This window comes from Triturus cristatus, chromosome 5_1 (assembly GCF_964204655.1).
Source record: "Triturus cristatus chromosome 5_1, aTriCri1.1, whole genome shotgun sequence".
Lineage (NCBI taxonomy): Eukaryota > Metazoa > Chordata > Amphibia > Caudata > Salamandridae > Triturus > Triturus cristatus.
In genome coordinates this window covers 952,407,040-952,430,208 of record NC_140587.1, presented here as the reverse complement: position 1 = coordinate 952,430,208, position 23,169 = coordinate 952,407,040, and positions in this window count along the sequence as shown.

Here is a 23,169-nt window from a genome sequence, read left to right as displayed (position 1 = left end):
GAAGCGAGGGGTCACTTCTATTTCTAATTGAACTAATTCCCTGGTGTCTAGTGGGCTTTTCTGCCTCCAATGGGAGCAGAAACGGCAAAAAAATAAAACCGATCTGCCCACAGAGGGGGCAGAAAAGTCTTCAAAACATTTAGGGGCCCAAGGAAGCGACCCTTGCCCAAGGGGTCGCTTCCTACAATAATATTTATATCCCTGGTGTCTAGTGGGCTTTTCTGCCCCCCCCCCAAAGAGCAGAAACGGACAGAAAGACGACCAATCTGCCCCCAGGGGGGGGCAGAAAAGTATTCTAAAAAATTAGGCCGCAAAGGAAGCGACCCTTGCCCAAGGGGTCGCTTCCTACATAAAGAAAAAGACATCCCTGGTGTCTAGTGGGCTTTTCTGCCCCCCCTGGGGGCAGAAACGGGCAGAAAGACGACCGATCTGCCCCCAGGGGGGGCAGAAAAGTCTCCTAATCACTTTACCACCCTAGGAAGCGACCCTTGCCCAAGGGGTCGCTTCCTACATAACGAAATAGACATCCCTGGTGTCTAGTGGGCTTTTCTGCCCCCCCTAGGGGGAGAAACGGGCAGAAAGAAGACCGATCTGCCCCCAGGGGGGGCAGAAAAGTCTTCAAATTATTTGGCCCCCAAAGGAAGCGACCCTTGCCTAAGGGGTCGCTTCCTACATAGCATAACCAATATCCCTGGTGTCTAGTGGGCTTTTCTGCCCCCCCCGGGGGCAGAAACGCGCAGAAAGCGGACCGATCTGCCCCCAGGGGGGGCAGAAAAGACTTCAACAAAATTTGCCCCCAAGGAAGCGACCCTTGCCCAAGGGGTCGCTTCCTACATAGTAGGAACAGCATCCCTGGTGACTAGTGGGCTTTTCTGCCCCCCCCCGGGGGCAGAAACGCGCAGAAAGCGGGCCGATCTGCCCCCAGGGGGGGCAGAAAAGACTTTGCAAAATTTTCGTCCCTAAGGAAGCGACCCTTGCCTAAGGGGTCGCTTCCCAAACTCCAAATACAAAATCCCTGGTGTCTAGTGGGGCATCCCTACTCCACGATCGCGACGCTGTGCGCGATCGTGGAGCAGGAATGCCCTGTATTGAGAGATCGGGGGAGAGGAAATACTCTTTCCTCTCCCCCGATGCCTCAATACTAGAGATTTCACCGCCGCGGCCCCCACCAGACGCCAAACACCTACCTCTGCTCCCCTCGGACGCGCTGGAAGAAATGGATTCCAGCGCGTCCAACGCTTCCTGATGACGCCGGCGCGCGCTGTGCGCGCTGACGTCATCAGAAAGCGTGGGGGGGCTCGGGGGGGGTTCGGGGGTGGCAGCGGAAGCTCTTCCGCTGCCACCCCCGTAAAGGGGGCCAAGATCGAGGGACAAGGGGGGGAGCGCCAGCGCTTCCCCCGGGGGCTGTCCTCATGACGGAACGGTTCCGTCATGAGCACAGCCCAACCGATGCTCATGACGGAACCGTTCCGTCATGAGCATCGAAGGGGTTAAATAAAAACTTTATAAATAAAAAAAAAAAAAAAAAAGGAAACTGAAGACAGGCAAACGTCCAACCACCCAGCATCTCATAGAGGTACTCAGGCTGGATGATCTCAGAAGACCTATAGGGTCTGAAGGGGTAGGCAGAGTGGGTGGGACAGCACATGAGGAAGGGCCAAGGGTTGAAATTCCCCATGACCTGACCTCTAATGCTGACCAGGAAGATGACAATGATCTTGACCTGGAAAATCCAGCTTCCCTGTAAGATGAGGGGAAGTGCCACACTGACCCCCTCTTTGTCCCTCCTGGAAGAGTTGGTGGTGGGCCTAGAAGGTCTAGATCTCTCTCAGTGGAGTCTAACCATTCTGGTTCATCTATAGGGAACTCTATTTCTTCTCATAGAAGGGAAGCCTCTCAGGAGAGGAGGGAGAGACTGCTTAAGTATGAGGAAGCTCAGCTTGAAATCAGAAGGAAGCAGGTAGGCCTAGACAAGGAGGCCCTAGAGCGCTACAGAGCTAGATAAAAGTTGGGACTAGAGTCCCATGGTGGCAGCAACATCCCTAGAGATAGGGTGAGGTCTCATGAACATAGAAACCTGAATAAGATTGTCCCTCCCTACCAGAGTGGGGATGACATCCACAAATGGATAACTGCACTGGAAAGGGCCTGTAAAGTTCAAAGGTTCCCCCAGGAGCAGTGGGCAGCAATCTTATGGCTCTCCTTTGCAGACAAAGGTAGAGATAAACTCCTTCATCTTAGAGTGGAGGAGTCAGATGATTATAATAGTCTGAAAAGTGCATTGATTGAAGGGTTTGGCCTAACCACTGAACAATACAGGTTTAAGTTCAGGGATACCCAAAAGGCACAGAATCAAGACTGGGTAGACTTTGCAGATTGTGCTACTAAGGCTCTGGAGGGTTGGTTACTTGCCAGCAAAGTGCATGACTTCCAAGGATTGTACAATTTGATTGTGAGTGAGCAAATCCTTAATAACTGTCAAAATCAGCTGTTGCACCAGTACCTGGTGGACTCAGATCTGACCTCTCCCCAAGAATTGGGAAAGAAGGCAGTCAAGTGGGTCAGAACCAGGGTGAGGCAGAAGGTACAGAACCAAGGTGGTGAGCCAAAGAAGCAAGATCCTAAAAACTCTGACAAGGGTGGGGAGAAGGGTAAAGACCAGAAGTCTTCACAAGGTCCCCAAAAATCTTCTTCAGGTGGGGATTCACAGTCTAACAAGGGAAAAGGCCAAAAGAAACCATGGTGCAAAATCTGTAAACAGAAGACTCATTGGACAAGTGACTGCACCATGTCCGAAGAATCAACTCCAGCCACCATTGCCCCCAAGGCAATTGTTCCCCCTAGTACAGCTTCAATTGGTGGTGGTAATGTTCAGAATAGGGGTGTAGTAGGGTTGACCCTGGGTTCTGAAATGGACTCTGGCCTAGTCAGAGTTTCAACTCAGGCTGTACTAGTCTGTGATGGAGGCATGGATATGTCCTCCTTTGTGAGTCCCAGTAATTTGGGAAAATATGGAAAGCAGCCTTTGATAAATGGAAAAGAGGCTTTGGCATTCAGGGACACAGGAGCAAGTGTCACAATGGTGACAAAATATCTTGTGGATCCTGGGCAGATTGTACCATGTGACCAATGTTAGCAATGTCAGAACAGACCATTCTCTGGCAGTTGTTAACTTCTCCTGGGGAGGGGTAACTGGCCTTAAGAAGGTTGTGGTATGTGCAGACCTACCAGTACAGTGCTTGCTTGGCAATGATCTAGAAACTTCAGCTTGGGCGGAAGTGGAGCTCAGGACACATGCAGAAATGTTAGGGATCCCTGCTCATGTCTTTGCTGTGACTAGGTCACAGGCCAAAATGTCTAACACTGGACAGGGCTTGGATTCTGGAATAATGGACCAGGTGCCTCCCAAGAGGAGGAGCAGTAAGGTTAAGGCAGTGCCTTCCCCCCTGACACAGAATACAGATCAGTGTCCTGAGGGAGATTAACTTGAACCTGAAGAAGGAACTGTCCCAGAGGAGCTTGAACCTGACCAGGGTAAGTTTTTGGGGACAAGGGGCCCTTTCAGGGCTGATCTGAGCCAGTAGCAGAAAAGCTGCCCCTCTCTTGAACCCCTCAGAAAGCAAGCTGCTGATGAGGCTGCTGGGAATGCTAGTGACACCCATAACATTTATTGAGATGATGGACTCCTTTATTCAGAGTGTAGAGACCCCAAGCCTGGTGCTTCCAGGAGGTTGGTTATACCTCTGAAGTTTAGGGGCTTCCTATTGCCACTAGCCCATGATATTCCTCTAGCAGGACCCCTGGGCCAGAACAAGACTTGGGACAGAATTGTTCATCACTTTCACTGGCCCCACATGTCTATAGACACTATGGAATTTTGTCGCTCCTGTGTAACCTGCCAAGCCAGTGGCGAGGCAGGTGGAACCACAAAGGCCCCCCTGATACCACTACCTGTGGTGGGGGTTCCCTTTGAGAGGGTTGGGATTGACATTGTTGGTCCCATCGATCCTCAAACTGCATCTGGGCACATATTTATCCTGGTGGTGGTGGACCATGCCACTAGGTACCCAGAGGCAATCCCACTTAGGACCAATGCAGCACCTGTGGTGGCAAGAGCTCTCTTGTGTGTATTCTCAAGAGTAGGCTTTCCTAAGGAGGTAGTATCTGACAGGGGTGCAAACCTCATGTCTAGTTACTTGACTGTAATGTGGAAGGAGTGGGGAGTGAACTACAAGTTCACCACACCTTATTACCCACAATGCAATGGTTTAGTTGAAAGATTCAACAAAACCTTAAAGGGCATGATCAAAGGTCTCCCAGAGAAGCTTAGGCGGAGATGGGACATCCTTTTGCCCTGCCTTTTGTTTGCCTACAGGGAGGTGGCACAAAAGGGGGTTGGTTACAGCCCTTTTGAACTTTTGTTTGGCCAACCTGTTAGGGGTCCTTTGTGTCTGGTGAAGGAGGGATGGGAGTTACCCCTCAAACCCCATAAACAGGACATAGTGGACTATGTACTTGGTCTCCGCTCCAGGATGGCTGAGTACATGAAAAAGGCAACTAAAAACCTTGAGGCTAGCCAGGAATTACAAAAGGCCTTGCATGACCAAAAGGCTGTACTGACTGTCTATCAGCCAGGACAGAAAGTGTGGTTGTAGGAGCCTGTGGCCCCAGCAGCCCTCCAGGACAAAAGGAGTGGCCCCCATACCATTTTTTAACAAAAAGGGGAGGGCACCTACTTGGTAGACCTTGGAACCCCTAGGAGTCCCCACAGAGTACTTCATGTCAACAGACGTAAACCATATGTTGACAGGGCAGACATGAGCTTGCTCATGGCTACTGATGAAGGACAGGAGGAAGAGAGTGACCCGCTCCCTGACCTGCTTTCTCAGAACCCTGATGATGGATCAGTAGATGGTGTAACCTTAGCAGGCAGCCTCACTGTCCAGCAACAAAATGACTGTAGAAAACTTTTCAGCCAGTACAGACATATGTTTTCTCTGACTCCAAGTCAGACCACCTGATGCACTCATGAAGTGGACACTGGGGAGAGTGTGCCTGTGAAGAATAAGATCTACAGGCAACCGGACCATGTCAGGGACTGTATAAGGACAGAAGCCCAAAAGATGTTGGATTTGGGAGTCATTGAACCCTCAGATAGCCCTTGGGCTAGTCCAGTAGTCCTGGTAACCAAACCTCACACCAAAGATGGCAAGAGAGAGACGAGGTTTTGTTTGGACTACTGGGTTCTCAATGCAGTCACTAGGACTGATGCCCATCCCATCCCAAGGGCAGATGAGCTAATAGATACCTTGGCCTCAGCCAAGTTTCTAAGCACATTTGACTTGACAACTGGCTACTGGCAAATCAGGCTAGCTGATGATGCAAAGCTAGAGACAGCATTTTCTACCCCTAGTGGGCACTATCAATTTGTGGTAATGCCCTTTGGTTTGAAGAATGCACCTGCCACTTTCCAAAGGCCTGGAAGACTATAGTGCAGCATATCTAGATGATATTGCTGTCTTTAGCTCCACCTGGGAGGATCACCTGGTCCACCTGAGAAATGTTTTGGAGGCCTTGCAAAAAGTAGGCCTAACTATCAAGGCTACTAAGTGCCAGATAGGGCAGAGTCAGGTTGTATACCTTGGCCACCTTGTAGGTGGAGGCCAGGTTCAACCTTTGCAGAGCAAAATCCAGACCATAATGGACTGGGTTGCTCCAACTACCCAGACTCAGGTGAGAGCCTTCTTAGGCCTAACTGGGTACTAAAGAACATTTGTCAAGGGGTATGGATCAATAATGACACCCCTGAATGACTTAACCTCTAGGAAGATGCCCAAAAAGGTTCAGTGGACAGTTAGCCGTCAAAAGGCATTTGATGACCTGAAGCAGGCCATGTGCACTGCTCCCATTCTGCAAAGTCCTGACTACTCCAAAACGTTCATTGTCCAGACAGATGCATCTGAGTTGGGGGTAGGGGCTGTTCTGTCACAGTTGAATGATGAAAGTCAGGATCAACCAGTAGCTTTCATAAGCAGAAGTTTGACCCCCAGAGAGAAGCGTTGGTCAGCCATTGAGAGGGAGGCCTTTGCTGTGGTTTGGGTTCTGAAGAAGTTGAGGCCATACTTGTTTGGCACTCACTTCATTGTTCAGACTGACCATAAGCCCCTCCTATGGCTAAAACAGATGAATGGTGGAAACCTCAAACTGCTCAGGTGGTCCATTTCCCTACAGGGGATGGACTATACAGTGGAACATAGACCTGGGAGTAACCATGCCAATGCAGATGGTCTCTCCAGATATTTCCCCTTAGAACATGAAGTCTCAACTGATACAAGAACAAAGCAAACCCAACGACGGACCAAGGTCAAGCACTTGTATTCCTACTGTTTTTCTTGTTACAAAGGTACACTATGTTTGTGTACGTGGTGCAACAACTTCCAGCACCCGTCGTTGTTAGATGCAGGACAAGACCAAGAGTTTATACACAATGGAAGGTGCACTCAAATAACCAGGTCCAAATTGATATGTATTCCAAAAGATCTTCTCTCGATCTTCGTATTTATTAAGCAAACAAGGCAGCCAACGCGTTTCGTTCCTAACACACAGGAACTTCTTCAGGGCACAGAGTAGGTAACTTATGTATTTCTATTCCAAATTCGTAGAGTCAGGGAAAACCCAGATCACAACGTCGAACCGTACAGTAGGTGTATAATAGCACATCCACAGGTATAAAAACGAAGGCAAGATCTTATTACAAAAAAGTCACGTGTAGACACAGGATAGTGGGTCAGGTAGGTTATAAATCCAATGTTATAAATCCATTGTTGGACCAATTAATCTCAGTGTTCGTAAATGAACCAGCGGCATGATAACCAGCAGCGGAACGGCGTTCCGCTGCTGGTTATCATGCCGCTGGTTCATTTACGAACACTGAGATTAATTGGTCCAACAATGGATTTATAACATTGGATTTATAACCTACCTGACCCACTATCCTGTGTCTACACTTGACTTTTTTGTAATAAGATCTTGCCTTCGTTTTTATACCTGTGGATGTGCTATTACACACCTACTGTACGGTTCGACGTTGTGATCTGGGTTTTCCCTGACTCTACGAATTTGGAATAGAAATACATAAGTTACCTACTCTGTGCCCTGAAGAAGTTCCTGTGTGTTAGGAACGAAACGCGTTGGCTGCCTTGTTTGCTTAATAAATCTGAAGTCTCAACTGGTCAAGGTTAGTTTAATGTCCCTGCGTTTGGGGGGGTTGTGTAGGAGAGTAGGATCTGCTTCACATGTTTACCCCCACTTTTTGCTGGTGTTTCACTAATTTTCGACTTTAGTCTAGCTGGGACCCTGCTATTCAGGGCCCCCGCCCTAGCTGCTTCCTCTCTAAATTGATTGCATGTACTTTAGGTACACCACAGATTGGATCCTGAGGTACCCTTGTGAGTCCCTAGTATATGGTATACTATGTACCCAGGGCATAGGTACCCCAGAGGCCTACCAGGGGCTGAAGCAGGTATTATGCCACCCCTGGAAAGCCCTCCAAAATGACACCACAGGTCTGCTACTGCAGCCTGGGTAAGGTGGTGCATGCACCCCTTACTGAGGTATAGGTTCACTATACCTCACCTATCACTGCACACACAAACCAATCAGTCACCCCTATGGCAGGCCTTATCAATGCTGAAGGCAGGGTGCTTGGTTATATGTGAGAGGGTTCCCAGGCATGAGATGAGCCCCTCTGCAGCCTTCGGAATCTCTTCTCCGGGGTTGTCAGTGGTGCAGCCTGACCATATACTCTTAAGTGCATTATATCTTAAAAAGTTAATGCTAACTTTGGACTGGATGCACGGAAACATGTTGTGTTTGGTGTCAAACACCTTGGAATCATACCCCCGCATCAATTCTTGATGTGAGGATATGATCCCACCCTTCTAGAGGAAGAGACATGGCAGTACTGGTATACCCGATAGAAATCTAATAGAGTTCTGGCATCACAAAATGGATGCTGCTGCCACAGACACGGGTCTGGCCTCCTGCTGTTGACCGAAACTCCGGCAGGGGAGGCCTGGAGAATAGGTTTCCTGTCACAGGGAGGTGTAACCACCTCCCAGACAGGCTTATGTGTAATGGGGCTGGGTGGGAGAACTCTCAGAGTGCTTTTAAGTCCTGCACTGGGGGCACATTTGGTGTCCCTGTGCATAGTCCAGCTTAAACCGGTTCAGGGGCTTCCAGCCCCTGCTCTGGTGTGAAACTGGACAAAGGAAATGGGTGTAGCCACCACTCTTTCCAAACCCTCCCAGAGGTGGGTCCCCAGAGTAAGTCCAACCCCTTCCTCAGGTATAAGTAAGGAACCTCTGTAACCAGTACTTTAGATATCCCTGGATGAAACTCTGAAGCTGAATCCTGGAACTTCGACGCTCTACTGAAGAATAGAGGACTGAAGAAATCTCCCTTGGGGTCAAAGAGTGACTCCCCTGCTTGGCAGGCACCAATGAAGCAATTTGCCGGTCTGCATTTCCGAAGCTCCTGCCACCGTCCGAAGTATTCACAGCCCAGGAAGAGAATTTCCAGACTTCTCAGAGGCTGACCCAAGTCCCCAGCAAAGCTTGTGAGTAGCGTGGAACCGGAACTCCTGGCCACAGTGTACTTTTGCAAGTGCATTGACTTCTCGACATCTCTTGAAGTCATGCTTGGGGTTACTTTTAGCCCCCACCTCGAGCAGAGAATCCACCGAAGATTGTCGGCCTAGTCACCCCGAGTGACCCGTGAGCCACCATTTTGTGTTTCCTCTTGAGGTCCCTTTGGGATCCCTGGTCCGTCAACTGGTGGGTCCCTGAGGAGGTAACTTTGAATTTCCTTGGGCTTCCCTGGTTGCTCCAGATGTTCCCTGACTCCCAACCAAGTGGTGAGTCCCTCAGACCTTGCTGGTCTGCACCGAAGCATCTTTCTCCTTTCTGCGTGTGTTGATGTTGCCAAGGCTTGTTGTATCCAATCAGGGCACCGACACTGCAGCACTCGACATCCTTCGTGGTACAGCTCGAATCCAGCTCCTGGTCATCCTCAACACCTCCTCGTCCTCGTGGCTGAAGAGTCAAGCTTCAACCCCTTCACCTGAAATCACCCGACATCGGTGGGCATCCGCCTATCGCCTTCCTGGTCACTGGCAAGTGACCCAGACTCTGTCTCCTCTGCTTTCAGGTTCTTCTCCTCTCCGATCCAAGCTTGGATCTCTTATGATACTTCTCATCTTCCCGGCAGCAGCACTCCTTCGCCATCTCCCATTGAAATCGACGACGCGACCCGACACCATTTGACACCTTTGCACCCGGCTTCCCTGGGTGAGGTAACATGAGTACTCCAGTGCTCCCATGGGTGTTGACCCTAGAACTTCCTAAATCCAAGAGGGTTTGGTCCTAAGTCATTTCTAAGTTTCCCTAATCTTTAAAAAAACTAACCGCAACTTTCCCCATAGAAGCTAACGGGAGCTCGCGGCTGTGTTCTCACACTGCACACGGCCCCCGTGGATCCCCTGTGTCACTACCTTGGGTGGTTCCTTGGGGTCCCAGTGATTCTACAGGCTCTGGGCCTTGTGTCTAGTTAAGTCGTGGTTCTTATACCACTATTTTAGTATATGGTTTGGCTCGCCCCAAGGGCCTGACGTGTATTTGTGCTTATTACTGTCATATTTGAAGTGTAAGTTATGTGTTTTGACCTCTAGCCTCATAAAGAGACTAGGAGGGTGTGTTTAGATATAAATACATATATTTTATATATGTACCTGGTGTGGTTGTCTTTCATTTAGCCATTCAAGAGATTATAGACAGGTAAAACAAGCTGCTTTACATTCCTTCAAGACTTAGCCTGAAGGCTGCTCTCCATAGCTAACACTAGTATAGCTTTCAATAAAGGTTGTCTTTAACCTATAACCAATAAGGGGTTGTTTGGACTGGTACAAGGTGCCCACTATAACTAGTAGACAGCATATGCCAGGCCAACTTCTCACATTGGTGTGCAGCGTGTGGGATTCCAGCTTGCTATTGTTTTACCAGATAATCTCAATTTAGTGACTAACTGAAAACCACTAAAGGTACCCTAGGTACATATAATACAAGCTTTAGAATACAGTACGTTCTACTGAACTTAGAGTTGTGTGTTAAGGGCTTAGCACACCCTTCTACAACTCAGGAGAGTTTTTAGTTGACCACACTAGAGTAGGTAGTGCAATACACCACACCTCACTAGTAATGTCTTCAAGGCCAGGAACCAGTGGGTCCCCACCAGAAGCCAATGGGCTTCATGTCTCCAAGTATGATAACCTCCCATTCATGGAACTGAGAGCATTATGCACTACTAGGAAACTGAAGACAGGCAAACGTCCAACCACCCAGCATCTCATAGAGGTACTCAGGCTGGATGATCTCAGAAGACCTATAGGGTCTGAAGGGGTAGGCAGAGTGGGTGGGACAGCACATGAGGAAGGGCCAAGGGTTGAAATTCCCCATGACCTGACCTCTAATGCTGACCAGGAAGATGACAATGATCTTGACCTGGAAAATCCAGCTCCCCTGTAAGATGAGGGGAAGTGCCACACTGACCCCCTCTTTGTCCCTCCTGGAAGAGTTGGTGGTGGGCCTAGAAGGTCTAGATCTCTCTCAGTGGAGTCTAACCATTCTGGTTCATCTATAGGGACCTCTATTTCTTCTCATAGAAGGGAAACCTCTCAGGAGAGGAGGGAGAGACTGCTTAAGTATGAGGAAGCTCAGCTTGAAATCAGAAGGAAGCAGGTAGGCCTAGACAAGGAGGCCCTAGAGCGCTACAGAGCTAGATAAAAGTTGGGACTAGAGTCCCATGGTGGCAGCAACATCCCTAGAGATAGGGTGAGGTCTCATGAACATAGAAACCTGAATAAGATTGTCCCTCCCTACCAGAGTGGGGATGACATCCACAAATGGATAACTGCACTGGAAAGGGCCTGTAAAGTTCAAAGGTTCCCCCAGGAGCAGTGTGCAGCAATCTTATGGCTCTCCTTTGCAGACAAAGGTAGAGATAAACTCCTTCATGTTAGAGTGGAGGAGTCAGATGATTATAATAGTCTGAAAAGTGCATTGATTGAAGGGTTTGGCCTAACCACTGAACAATACAGGTTTAAGTTCAGGGATACCCAAAAGGCACAGAATCAAGACTGGGTAGACTTTGCAGATTGTGCTACTAAGGCTCTGGAGGGTTGGTTACTTGCCAGCAAAGTGCATGACTTCCAAGGATTGTACAATTTGATTGTGAGCAAGCAAATCCTTAATAACTGTCAAAATCAGCTGTTGCACCAGTACCTGATGGACTCAGATCTGACCTCTCCCCAAGAATTGGGAAAGAACGCAGACAAGTGGGTTAGAACCAGGGTGAGGCAGAAGATACAGGACCAAGGTGGTGAGCCAAAGAAGCAAGATCCTAAAAACTCTGACAAGGGTGGGGAGAAGGGTAAAGACCAGAAGTCTTCACAAGGTCCCCAAAAATCTTCTTCAGGTGGGGATTCACAGTCTAACAAGGGAAAAGGCCAAAAGAAACCATGGTGCAAAATCTGTAAACAGAAGACTCACTGGACAAGTGACTGCACCATGTCCGAAGAATCAATTCCAGCCACCATTGCCCCCAAGGCAATTGTTCCCCCTAGTACAGCTACAATTGGTGGTGGTAATGTTCAGAATAGGGGTGTAGTAGGGTTGACCCTGGGTTCTGAAATGGACTCTGGCCTAGTCAGAGTTTCAACTCAGGCTGTACTAGTCTGTGATGGAGGCATGGATATGTCCTCCTTTGTGAGTCCCTGTAATTTGGGCAAATATGGAAAACAGCCTTTGATAAATGGAAAAGAGGCTTTGGCATTCAGGGACACAGGAGCAAGTGTCACAATGGTGACAAAATATCTTGTGGATCCTGGGTAGATTGTACCATGTGACAAATGCTAGCAGAACAGACCATTCTCTGGCAGTTGTTAACTTCTCCTGGGGAGGGGTAACTGGCCTTAAGAAGGTTGTGGTACGTGCAGACCTACCATAACAGTGCTTGCTTGGCAATGATCTAGAAACTTCAGCTTGGGCGGATGTGGAGCTCAGGACACATGCAGAAATGTTAGGGATCCCTGCTCATGTCTTTGCTGTGACTAGGTCACAGGCCAAAATGTCTAACACTGGACAGGGCTTGGATTCTGGAATAATGGACCAGGTGCCTCCCAAGAGGAGGAGCAGTAAGGTTAAGGCAGTGCCTTCCCCCCTGACACAGAATATAGATCAGTGTCCTGAGGGAGATTAACTTGAACCTGAAGAAGGAACTGTCCCAGAGGAGCTTGAACCTGACCAGGGTAAGTTTTTGGGGACAAGGGGCCCTTTCAGGGCTGATCTGAGCCAGTAGCAGAAAAGCTGCCCCTCTCTTGAACCCCTCAGAAAGCAAGCTGCTGATGAGGCTGCTGGGAATTCTAGTGACACCCATAACATTTATTGAGATGATGGACTCCTTTATTCAGAGTGTAGAGACCCCAAGCCTGGTCCTTCCAGGAGGTTGGTTATACCTCTGAAGTTTAGGGGCTTCCTATTGCCACTAGCCCATGATATTCCTCTAGCAGGACCCCTGGGCCAGAACAAGACTTGGGACAGAATTGTTCATCACTTTCACTGGCCCCACATGTCTATAGACACTATGGAATTTTGTCGCTCCTGTGTAACCTGCCAAGCCAGTGGCGAGGCAGGTGGAACCACAAAGGCACCCCTGATACCACTACCTGTGGTGGGGGTTCCCTTTGAGAGGGTTGGGATTGACATTGTTGGTCCCATGGATCCTCAAACTGCATCGGGGCACAGATTTATCCTGGTGGTGGTGGACCATGCCACTAGGTACCCAGAGGCAATCCCACTTAGGACCAATGCAGCACCTGTGGTGGCAAGAGCTCTCTTGTGTGTATTCTCAAGAGTAGGCTTTCCTAAGGAGGTAGTATCTGACAGGGGTGCAAACCTCATGTCTAGTTACTTGACTGTAATGTGGAAGGAGTGGGGAGTGAACTACAAGTTCACCACACCTTATTACCCACAATGCAATGGTTTAGTTGAAAGATTCAACAAAACCATGATCAAAGGTCTCCCAGAGAAGCTTAGGCGGAGATGGGACATCCTTTTGCCCTGCCTTTTGTTTGCCTACAGGGAGGTGGCACAAAAGGGGGTTGGTTACAGCCCTTTTGAACTTTTGTTTGGCCAACCTGTTAGGGGTCCTTTGTGTCTGGTGAAGGAGGGATGGGAGTTACCCCTCAAACCCCATAAACAGGACATAGTGGACTATGTACTTGGTCTCCGCTCCAGGATGGCTGAGTACATGAAAAAGGCAACTAAAGACCTTGAGGCTAGCCAGGAATTACAAAAGGCCTGGCATGACCAAAAGGCTGTACTGACTGTCTATCAGCCAGGACAGAAAGTGTGGTTGTAGGAGCCTGTGGCCCCAGCAGCCCTCCAGGACAAAAGGAGTGGCCCCATACCATTTTTTAACAAAAAGGGGTGGTCACCTACTTGGTAGACCTTGGAACCCCTAGGAGTCCCCACAGAGTACTTCATGTCAACAGACTTAAACCATATGTTGACAGGGCAGACATGAGCTTGCTCATGGCTACTGATGAAGGACAGGAGGAAGAGAGTGACCCGCTCCCTGACCTGCTTTCTCAGAACCCTGATGATGGATCAGTAGATGGTGTAACCTTAGCAGGCAGCCTCACTGTCCAGCAACAAAATGACTGTAGAAAACTTTTCAGCCAGTACAGACATATGTTTTCTCTGACTCCAAGTCAGACCACCTGATGCACTCATGAAGTGGACACTGGGGACAGTGTGCCTGTGAAGAATAAGATCTACAGGCAACCGGACCATGTCAGGGACTGTATAAGGACAGAAGTCTAAAAGATGTTGGATTTGGAGTCATTGAACCCTCAGATAGCCCTTGGGCTAGTCCAGTAGTCCTGGTACCCAAACCTCACACCAAAGATGGCAAGAGAGAGACGAGGTTTTGTTTGGACTACTGGGTTCTCAATGCAGTCACTAGGACTGATGCCCATCACATCCCAAGGGCAGATGAGCTAATAGATACCTTGGCCTCAGCCAAGTTTCTAAGCACATTTGACTTGACAGCTGGCTACTGGCAAATCAGGCTAGCTGATGATGCAAAGCTAGAGACAGCATTTTCTACCCCTAGTGGGCACTATCAATTTGTGGTAATGCCCTTTGGTTTGAAGAATGCACCTGCCACTTTCCAAAGGCCTGGAAGACTATAGTGCAGCATATCTAGATGATATTGCTGTCTTTAGCTCCACCTGGGAGGATCACCTGGTCCACCTGAGAAATGTTTTGGAGGCCCTGCAAAAAGCAGGCCTAACTATCAAGGCTACTAAGTGCCAGATAGGGCAGAGTCAGGTTGTATACCTTGGCCACCTTGTAGGTGGAGGCCAGGTTTAACCTTTGCAGAGCAAAATCCAGACCATAATGGACTGGGTTGCTCCAACTACCCAGACTCAGGTGAGAGCCTTCTTAGGCCTGACTGGGTACTACAGAACATTTGTCAAGGGGTATGGATCAATAATGACACCCCTGAATGACTTAACCTCTAAGAAGAAGCCCAAAAAGGTTCAGTGAACAGTTAGCCGTCAAAAGGCATTTGATGACCTGAAGCAGGCCATGTGCACTGCTCCCATTCTGCAAAGTCCTGACTACTCCAAAACGTTCATTGTCCAGACAGATGCATCTAAGTTGGGGGTAGGGGCTGTACTGTCACAGTTGAATGATGAAGGTCAGGATCAACCAGTAGCTTTCATAAGCAGAAGTTTGACCCCCAGAGAGAAACGTTGGTCAGCCATTGAGAGGGAGGCCTTTGCTGTGGTTTGGGTTCTGAAGAAGTTGAGGCCATACTTGTTTGGCACTCACTTCATTGTTCAGATTGACCATAAGCCCCTCCTATGGCTAAAACAGATGAATGGTGAAAACCTCAAACTGCTCAGGTGGTCCATTTCCCTACAGGGGATGGACTATACAGTGGAACATAGACCTGGGAGTAACCATGCCAATGCAGATGGTCTCTCCAGATATTTCCCCTTAGAACATGAAGACTCAACTGGTCAAGGTTAGTTTAATGTCCCTGCGTTTGGGGGGGTGTGTAGGAGAGTAGGATCTGCTTCTCATGTTTACCCCCACTTTTTGCTGGTGTTTCACTAATTTTCGACTTTAGTCTAGCTGGGACCCTGCTATTCAGGGCCCCAGCCCTAGCTGCTTCCTCTCTAAATTGATTGCATGTACTTTAGGTACACCACAGATTGGATCCTGAGGTACCCTTGTGAGTCCCTAGTATATGGTATACTATGTACCCAGGGCATAGGTACCCCAGAGGCCTACCAGGGGCTGAAGCAGGTATTATGCCACCCCTGGAAAGCCCTCCAAAATGACACCACAGGTCTGCTACTGCAGCCTGGGTAAGGTGGTGCATGCACCCCTTACTGAGGTATAGGTTCACTATACCTCACCTATCACTGCACACACAAACCTATCAGTCACCCCTATGGCAGGCCTTATCAATGCTGAAAGCAGGGTGCTTGGTTATATGTGAGAGGGTTCCCAGGCATGAGCTGAGCCCCTCTGCCGCCTTTGGAATCTCATCTCCGGGGTTGTCAGTGGTGCAGCCTGACCATATACTCTTAAGTGCATTATATCTTAAACGGTTAATGCTAACTTTGGACTGGGAGTGCTAGGTGGCGCCTGACCGGCATGGCCGCTTTGCCGTGAAGCTCCGGCTGCCGGAACCCGCTGATCCTTCCCGCTCTGCCTGATCCTGCCCTGGCCGGCCGTTTTTGGCTGTCCTGGGGCCCTGACCCGCCTGGCTATCACTGGTGCAAGTTTGGGGCGTGCTCGCCCCCCCGGAGCTGTGCTTGCCGTCTCTTCTCAGCGCTCGGCGGGAGGCGGCTGGGATCCTGGATGCTGGGTGCGGGCGCGCGGCTACTCGAGCCCGCGGCGCCCACGAGGCGGCTAGGCCTGGAGGTCCTGGCTGCCCGGAGAGGTCGTCGCTGCTGCTGCGGCGCCCCCCCCCGGAGGGGCTCCTGCCTGAGATCCTGTGGCTGGCGGCGAGGTGCTGTGGGGCCCATTCCGGGCCACGGAGCCGGGCTGACGACCAGGCAGTGAGTGGGGCACTGACTGCACTCCCCAGTGGGGCGACCGGAGTGGCTGTGGGGGCTGGAGGTGGCGGGGCCCCTCCCCATCGGGCCGGGTGTCGGCGGTCGGGGTCCGGCTCCCCCCCTTCCCCCCCACCAACGTTGCTTGAACTGCCCTGGTGCCCCGAGGCCTGCAGCGGTGAGATGATGGTGTGACGCCGCGTCGGGGTTCGAGCCGCGGGCCGGCGGTCAGGGGGGAAGGTGGCTGGTCATCCCTGGCCTTTTCCTTTAACTTCCCCCCCCTCCGGATCCGCCTCTGGGGGCCTGTGTGTTGGGGGTGGCCCTGTCCGCGGAGGCCCCTGGTGCCCCTGGCCCTGAGCTGTACACAGGCAGTAGACGTGCTGGACTCTCCGAGACGGGGGTTTGTGGCGCGGACGGGCGCCCGGTGACTTTGGCTGCGACGTGAGGTTAGGAGTGGTGCCCCTCCGGGCGAGATCCTGGGCTGCAGGCGGGCAGTCGCTCCACCGGGCTCATCGTTTGCCGGATCGGGCGGTTGGCGAGGGGATACACTGGGGGGCCTGTGACGAGTGGCCTCCTGATCTGCCGAGGTGTCCTCCTGCTGTTCGCCTCCCGAGTCCTTCTGGAATCGCCGTGGCCGGGTCCGTTGCCCATGGACTGGGCGAAGCGCCCCCCGGTGTTGCAGGTGCCGCCGCCATGGGTAAGGACAGGGCTTCCAGGTCGACGCCCGCGGCTACCCAGACCAAGATGGACAAGTTCACGACCTCCAAGAAAGGGCCGAGCCCCGCCGGGGAGGGGGCCCAGGCCCCTGGCACGGACCTTGCTGCCATCTTGCAGGCCATCACGGCATCCCGCTCCTCCCTGGAGGGCATGGTGGGGGAGGTGAAGGTGGACGTGGCCCTTCTTCGGCAAGACCTGCGTAACGCCACCACCCGCATATCTGAAGCCGAATCTCACATCTCAACAGCTGAAGACGATATCCGCCAGCTGCAGGACCAGGTGCGTGAGCTTACCACCCACTCTAAAGAACTGCACCGCCGGGTGGAGGACGCTGAAAATCGTGCCCGTCGCTGTAACCTTCGCCTGGTGGGTTTCCCGGAGGGAGCGGAGGCGGGTCGTGCGGATGACTTCTTGGAGCGTTGGTTTCAATCCTGGATGCCGGTGGGCAGCCTCTCGGCCTGTTTCGTGGTGGAAAGGGCCCATCGTTCCCTGGCGCCAAGGCCCCCGGGAGCGCCCCCCCGTCCTTTTATCCTGAAGATCCTGAATTTCAGGGACAGAGATGCGATCCTCAGGGAGGCCAGACGCTCTACGACTCTCCGCTACGTAAATCACACTATAATGGTATTCCCGGACTACACCCGAGAGGTCCAGGAGCTCCGGCGCTCCTACATGGAGGTAAAGCAGAAGATGCGATCCATGGGCCTCCAATACCAGCTGCAGTTCCCAGCCCGTCTCCGGGTCATTTTTCAGCAAAAGACCTTCTTCTTTGACATGCCGCGGGCGGCCTAGACCTGGCTCGCGGAGGAGTGTCCCCTGCAGCGTGCTGGTCGGGGATCACCGGTGGAGGGGCGGGCGGGGCGAGGAGCGCCCCGATCTTCCAGATCCCAACGACGACGGCGCATGCTGCCCCGGAGGCGCGCGGGGGAGGAGGTGACTGTCGAGCGCTCCGGGGGGCGGCTGCGGCGAGCGTCCGGGGCCTTGTCGGCCTCCTCGGTGGCGCCCACCGGTCCTGACGCCGCCGGGCAACGGGCCGTGTCCCCCCAGCGGGCGGCCTCTCTGACCCAGCCTGCTCCTCAAGTAGACACTTCGGACCTTTCCCGCAGCCCTACCATTTGACTTCCATTTACTGCTTGTAATGTTTTTGCCGGGGAGGGGAGATTAGGATGTGCTTCTTGGTTGCTGGACTTTGCAGTCGGGCCTCGGTGCTCCTACACACTTGTTGCTCTCGGCCAGGGCGGGTGAATTGGGTCTGCTCTGATTTCTTAAGGGGTCCACTAGCACTCAGGCCCGAGCGTTTTAGCTTGGTTTTGGTTACACACTGTTAGGGCGACAGATGCTTCTGTTTTCGAAGTATAGGGTGGGGGGTGCGGGGTTGGGGTTGGTTTGGGGTTGTTTCTTCCTCCTAGGGAGGTTTTTGTTGTTCGAGGGTGTAATCCTCGCTGTTATGGTTCTAAGGCATCATGTAATGTTTGACCTGCTCTCCTGTCCGATCTCTTCATGTCCCTCCTTCCGGGGAGCTCTCCTGCCCACGCGCTCGTTGGCCCCAGTGTGGGCGCGGTGCCCGCGGGGACTTGGCATCATGCGCGCTTCCCGACCCACCCACGGCTCCCTTTCGTGGCCACTTTGTCTATCTCCTGTCCTACATGCCCCTGCTTTCTCCCATTTGGAAGAAAGGGGGTGGTGATGGACAGAGTTTCTGAATGATGCAGAATACTCTTACCAAGTCAAGAGATCATGGTTTTAATCCATCACCGTTTTTTAGCTCACTGCACCATCCCAGCTCAGAACCTGGCTACATGCAAATTAGTCTGTACCTGTCCCAGTGCATGATGGGAACAGGGCAAACCAAACTACCAAGCCAATTCTTATACTGGGAAGGAAACAAGCTTCCGGGGACCGGTTTCTGGCATCACAGCCTTCGGACACACCCATGCCTAAAGCTGCCGTGCGCGTCTTGTCCTGGAATGTCAATGGTCTGCTAGATCGCTTCAAGCGCATGGCGGTCCTTAAATATGCGCAGCGTGCGGAGATTGACATCCTCCTTCTTCAAGAGACCCACCTTCTAGGTAATAAATGTCCCTTCCTCGCCCGCTACGGCTACGATAGGGTCTGGCACTCGGGCTTCGCTAGAGGCTCACGGGGGGTGGCTATCCTGCTTAAGCGTTCCTTTCCCTTTGTAACGACCCAGGTGCATTTAGACCCCCAGGGTATGGCTGTTACGGTATGTGGCGCCCTGGAGGGACAGCCGCTTACACTGCTGTCCCTCTACGCAGCGCCATCCCTGCTGCAGACCGCTCTTGCTTACACTGCGGACCTCCTCCCCAAACTCCCGACGGGGTCCCTTGTCCTCGGTGGAGACTTCAACGCTGTCTATACACCCCATCTGATCTCGACGGGTCCGGTGTCCTTCACCAGGACCGCTCGCGCGAAACAGCTATCATGTTGGCTGAGGCCCACGGCTTGTGTGACGTTTGGAGGGTTTGGCACCCATGCGATCACCAGTATACCCACACTTCGGCGGCACACCATTCCCACGCCCGTATTGATCTAATTTTTGTTCCCTCTACTGACTGTGCAGGGGTTTGTGATGTCCGCATTCTTCCACGAGGCCTCTCTGATCACTCGCCGGTGCTTCTGGCTCTCGGCCCGCCTCCCTTTACTGCCCGTCCGACGTGGCGTTTGAATGCCTGGTTCCTTCAGGACGAGGCCTTTCGGAGGGTGGTGGAGAGAGGGATTGCGGAATACTACTTTCACAACGTGGGCTCCGTCTCTTCCGCGGCTGTCCTCTGGGAGGCCGGCAAGGCGACTATTAGAGGGGTTGCAAACGGGCATCTGCAGCAGCAGCGCCAACGCCAACTCCAGCAACTTACAGCTTGTGAAGCGCAGGCCCTGGAGCTTGAGCGCGACCAGGATGCGTTGGGGGACACCGCACGGGCGCGACGCCTGGCCTTGCTCCGCGAGGAGATACGCATGTGCTCTCTAGATGCGGCGAAGACTCTTTGGCGCTCCTCGGTGGCCCGGGTCTACGGGTGGGGGGACAAGAACAGAACGCTCCTTCACCGACTGGCCACCTACCCTCGCGCAGGCCGGGTGATTCCGACCATCACAGACGCCGCAGGGGCAACACGCACGGTTTCGGTGGCATTAGCTCAAACCTTTGCGGACTACTATTCTCAGCTATACCGGGCGCGGGCGCAGGGGCTCTCCCTTGCGGGATTGATGGGGGGGGTGGTGCGGCCCTTGCACGGTTGGGGCAGGAGGATAGCGAGACCTTGGACCTGCCCATTACCCTGCAGGAGGTCGAGATGGCAATCTCCCATTTGGCGCCTGGGAAGACCCCGGGACCGGATGGTTTTCCACAGGAGTATTACGCCCATTTCTGTGATACACTGGCCCCGCGGCTTCGGGATCTCTTTGCAGAGGCGGTGGAGACGGGTTCCTTCCCGCGAGAAACAGATACCGCCACTATAGTCGTCCTGCCGAAGACTCAACCCCCATCACAGTCCTGCTCCGATTACCGGCTGATATCTCTTATCAATTCCAAGCTTAAGGTCTACGCTACCGTCCTTGCGCAACGGCTGCGCCCGTTTCTGGTCGCACTGGTTCACCCGGACCAATGCGGGTTTATGCCAAACCGAGGAACCAGACACTGCCTGCTGCGCCTGCATCTTGCGCTGGCCCATCGAGAGCGCCTTTCTCCTTATCTGGCCCTTCTACTGGTGGTCTTCGAGAAGGCCTTTGATTCGGTGGGGTGGGAATATCTTGGAGACACCTTGGAGCTAATGGGGTTCGGCCCCCAGTTTCGCGCCATGGTTCGGGTTCTTTACGCGGACCCACGAGCTCGGGTGCTGGTCAATGGGACCTTGTCCCGCGCGTTTTCCATAGGGCGGGGGACGTGGCAGGGCTGCCCGCTCTCGCCCCTCCTCTTTGCCCTGGCGATGGAGCCCCTGGCTGTGCTCATCCGGGCAGATCCTGCTCTCCGTGGTTGGGACTGGCCGGGTATGGTCCCTGATAAAATTGCGTTGTATGCGGACGACGTGCTTATTTATCTCTCAGATCCGGCTGTCTCGGGTCCTCGGGTGCGCCGAATTCTTCATCGGTTTGGGCAGGCATCTGGTCTCCGTCTGAACTCCGGGAAGTCTGTCCTGGTTCCGCTACACCCTTCACGGGAGTGTTTTGATTGGCAGTCTGACATTCCCCTCCGACGGCTGTCCTTTAAATACCTGGGGATTTGGGTTACCCTTCTCCCGGAACTGTGCTGGGCTCTCAACGTGGCCCCCATGGTTAACAAGGCCAGATCAGATCTGATGAAGTGGCAGTCACTCCCATTGAATCCGCTGGGAAGGATTGCTCTTTATAAGATGATGATCCTCCCTCGGTTTCTATATATGCTCCAAAACACGCCCTGCTCCTTCCCCCGCTCTTGGTTTCGGGACCTGGACAAGACCGCGACTAAATTTCTTTGGGGCGGAGGTAGATCCCGGTTGGCCTTAGACCGCTGTCGCATTCCTTCCTATGACGGCGGCCTGAGCATGACGAATCTTTACCTATACTATCTCGCTACGCGGCTGCTGGTGGTCCACGACTGGTTTTCGGGTGGGTGGGATGATCCGGCTTATAGACTGGAGGTGCAGCTCATCGGATTCTCTTCTATTCAGAATATGCTCTATGGCACGACGGTCCCTGGATCGCTTCCGGAGGTCGTGCGGGCCCCCTTTCTGGCGTGGCGAGCGGCTCTACGTCACACACGGTGGTCGAGGGTCCTAACCCGGGTGACACTGCTCTGGCATGGCACGTGGATGCGGGAGGTGGCGGGGCTCTGTGGCTTTCGCAGCTGGGACCTCCTGGGGATCTCTTGCCTGGGCGACGTCTGGCGGGGAAGCCACATGTGCTCCTTTCAAGAGCTCCGGAGTCGGTTTTCTTTGCATCCCTCGCAATTTTATCGTTATCTCCAGCTGCGCCATGCGCTCCAATCTCACGTCCCCCTAACTCCCTGACCATAGCCCACCTGAAGCCCAGGTGATGCTGGGATATCTTGGGAAGGGGGGCATCTCCCGTATTTATCGATCCTTGGTTAATAATACCCCGATGGACTGGAGTGGGCTGAAGCAGCGGTGGGAGGCCTGGGTGGGTCCTCTGGACGACAATGATTGGAGGGACGCCCTTATGGCGCCCAGGACGATCACCGCATCGGCTCGCTTGCGGCTTATCCAGGTTTATTACTTTCACACTGCATACCTGACCCTGGAGCCTCTGTTTCACGCGGGCCTGTGCCAGGGGGCCTCGTGCGCGCGCTGCGGGGTGGAACCGGCAGATTTCTTTCACATGGTCTGGTCTTGCCCTCGCCTGGACAGCTTCTGGGGGGAGATTGAAACTGACTTAACTGACGTTCTGGGATGGGAGGTCCCCCATGACTCTCGATTAGCGCTGTTGGGCATAACGGATGGGCTGTATGGCTCCCGTAACGAGCACTATTTCCTAACCACGGCCCTGGTGGTGGCCAAGAGGGATATAGCGGCCGCCTGGAAGCAGGTTGACCCACCCAGGGGAGACAAATGGCGGAGAGGGGTGGATTGGTGCGCTGCACAGGAACGGACACTGTATGCTGCAAGGGGTTGCCCCAAAAAGTTCCGTAAAGTATGGGGGGAATGGCTCGGGGGCTTAGTTTAGGGGGTATGCGTAGGGCGGGAACGGAGGGAGAAGGGTGGGGGAGAAAGCTTGTGCTGCTGTTTTTAATTATTATGTGACAGGTCTGGCTGCTACCAAATTGCTCAATTTGCTGTATGTCCTTTTTGATCTTGATGCCTATTTGAAAAAAATAAAAACTTGTTTATCAAAAAAAAAAGACTTTGGACTGGCTGCACGGAAACATGTCGTGTTTGGTGTCAAACACCTTGGAATCATACCACTACATCAGTTATTGATGTGAGGATATGATCCCACCCTTCTAGAGGGAGAGACATGGCAGTTGTGTAATACCCGGTAGAAATCTACTAGAGCCCTGGCATCACAAAAAGGATGCTGCAGCCACAGACACGGGTCTGGCCTCCTGCTGCTGACCGAAATTCCGGCAGGGGAGGCCTGGAAAATAGGTTTCCTGTCACAGGGAGGTGTAACCACCTCCCAGACAGGCTTATGTGTATTGGGGCTGGGTGGGAGCACTCTCAGAGTGCTTTTAAGTCATGCACTGGGGGCACATTTGGTGTCCCTGTGCATAGTCCAGCTCAAACCGGTTCAGGGGCTTCCAGCCTCTGCTCTGGCGT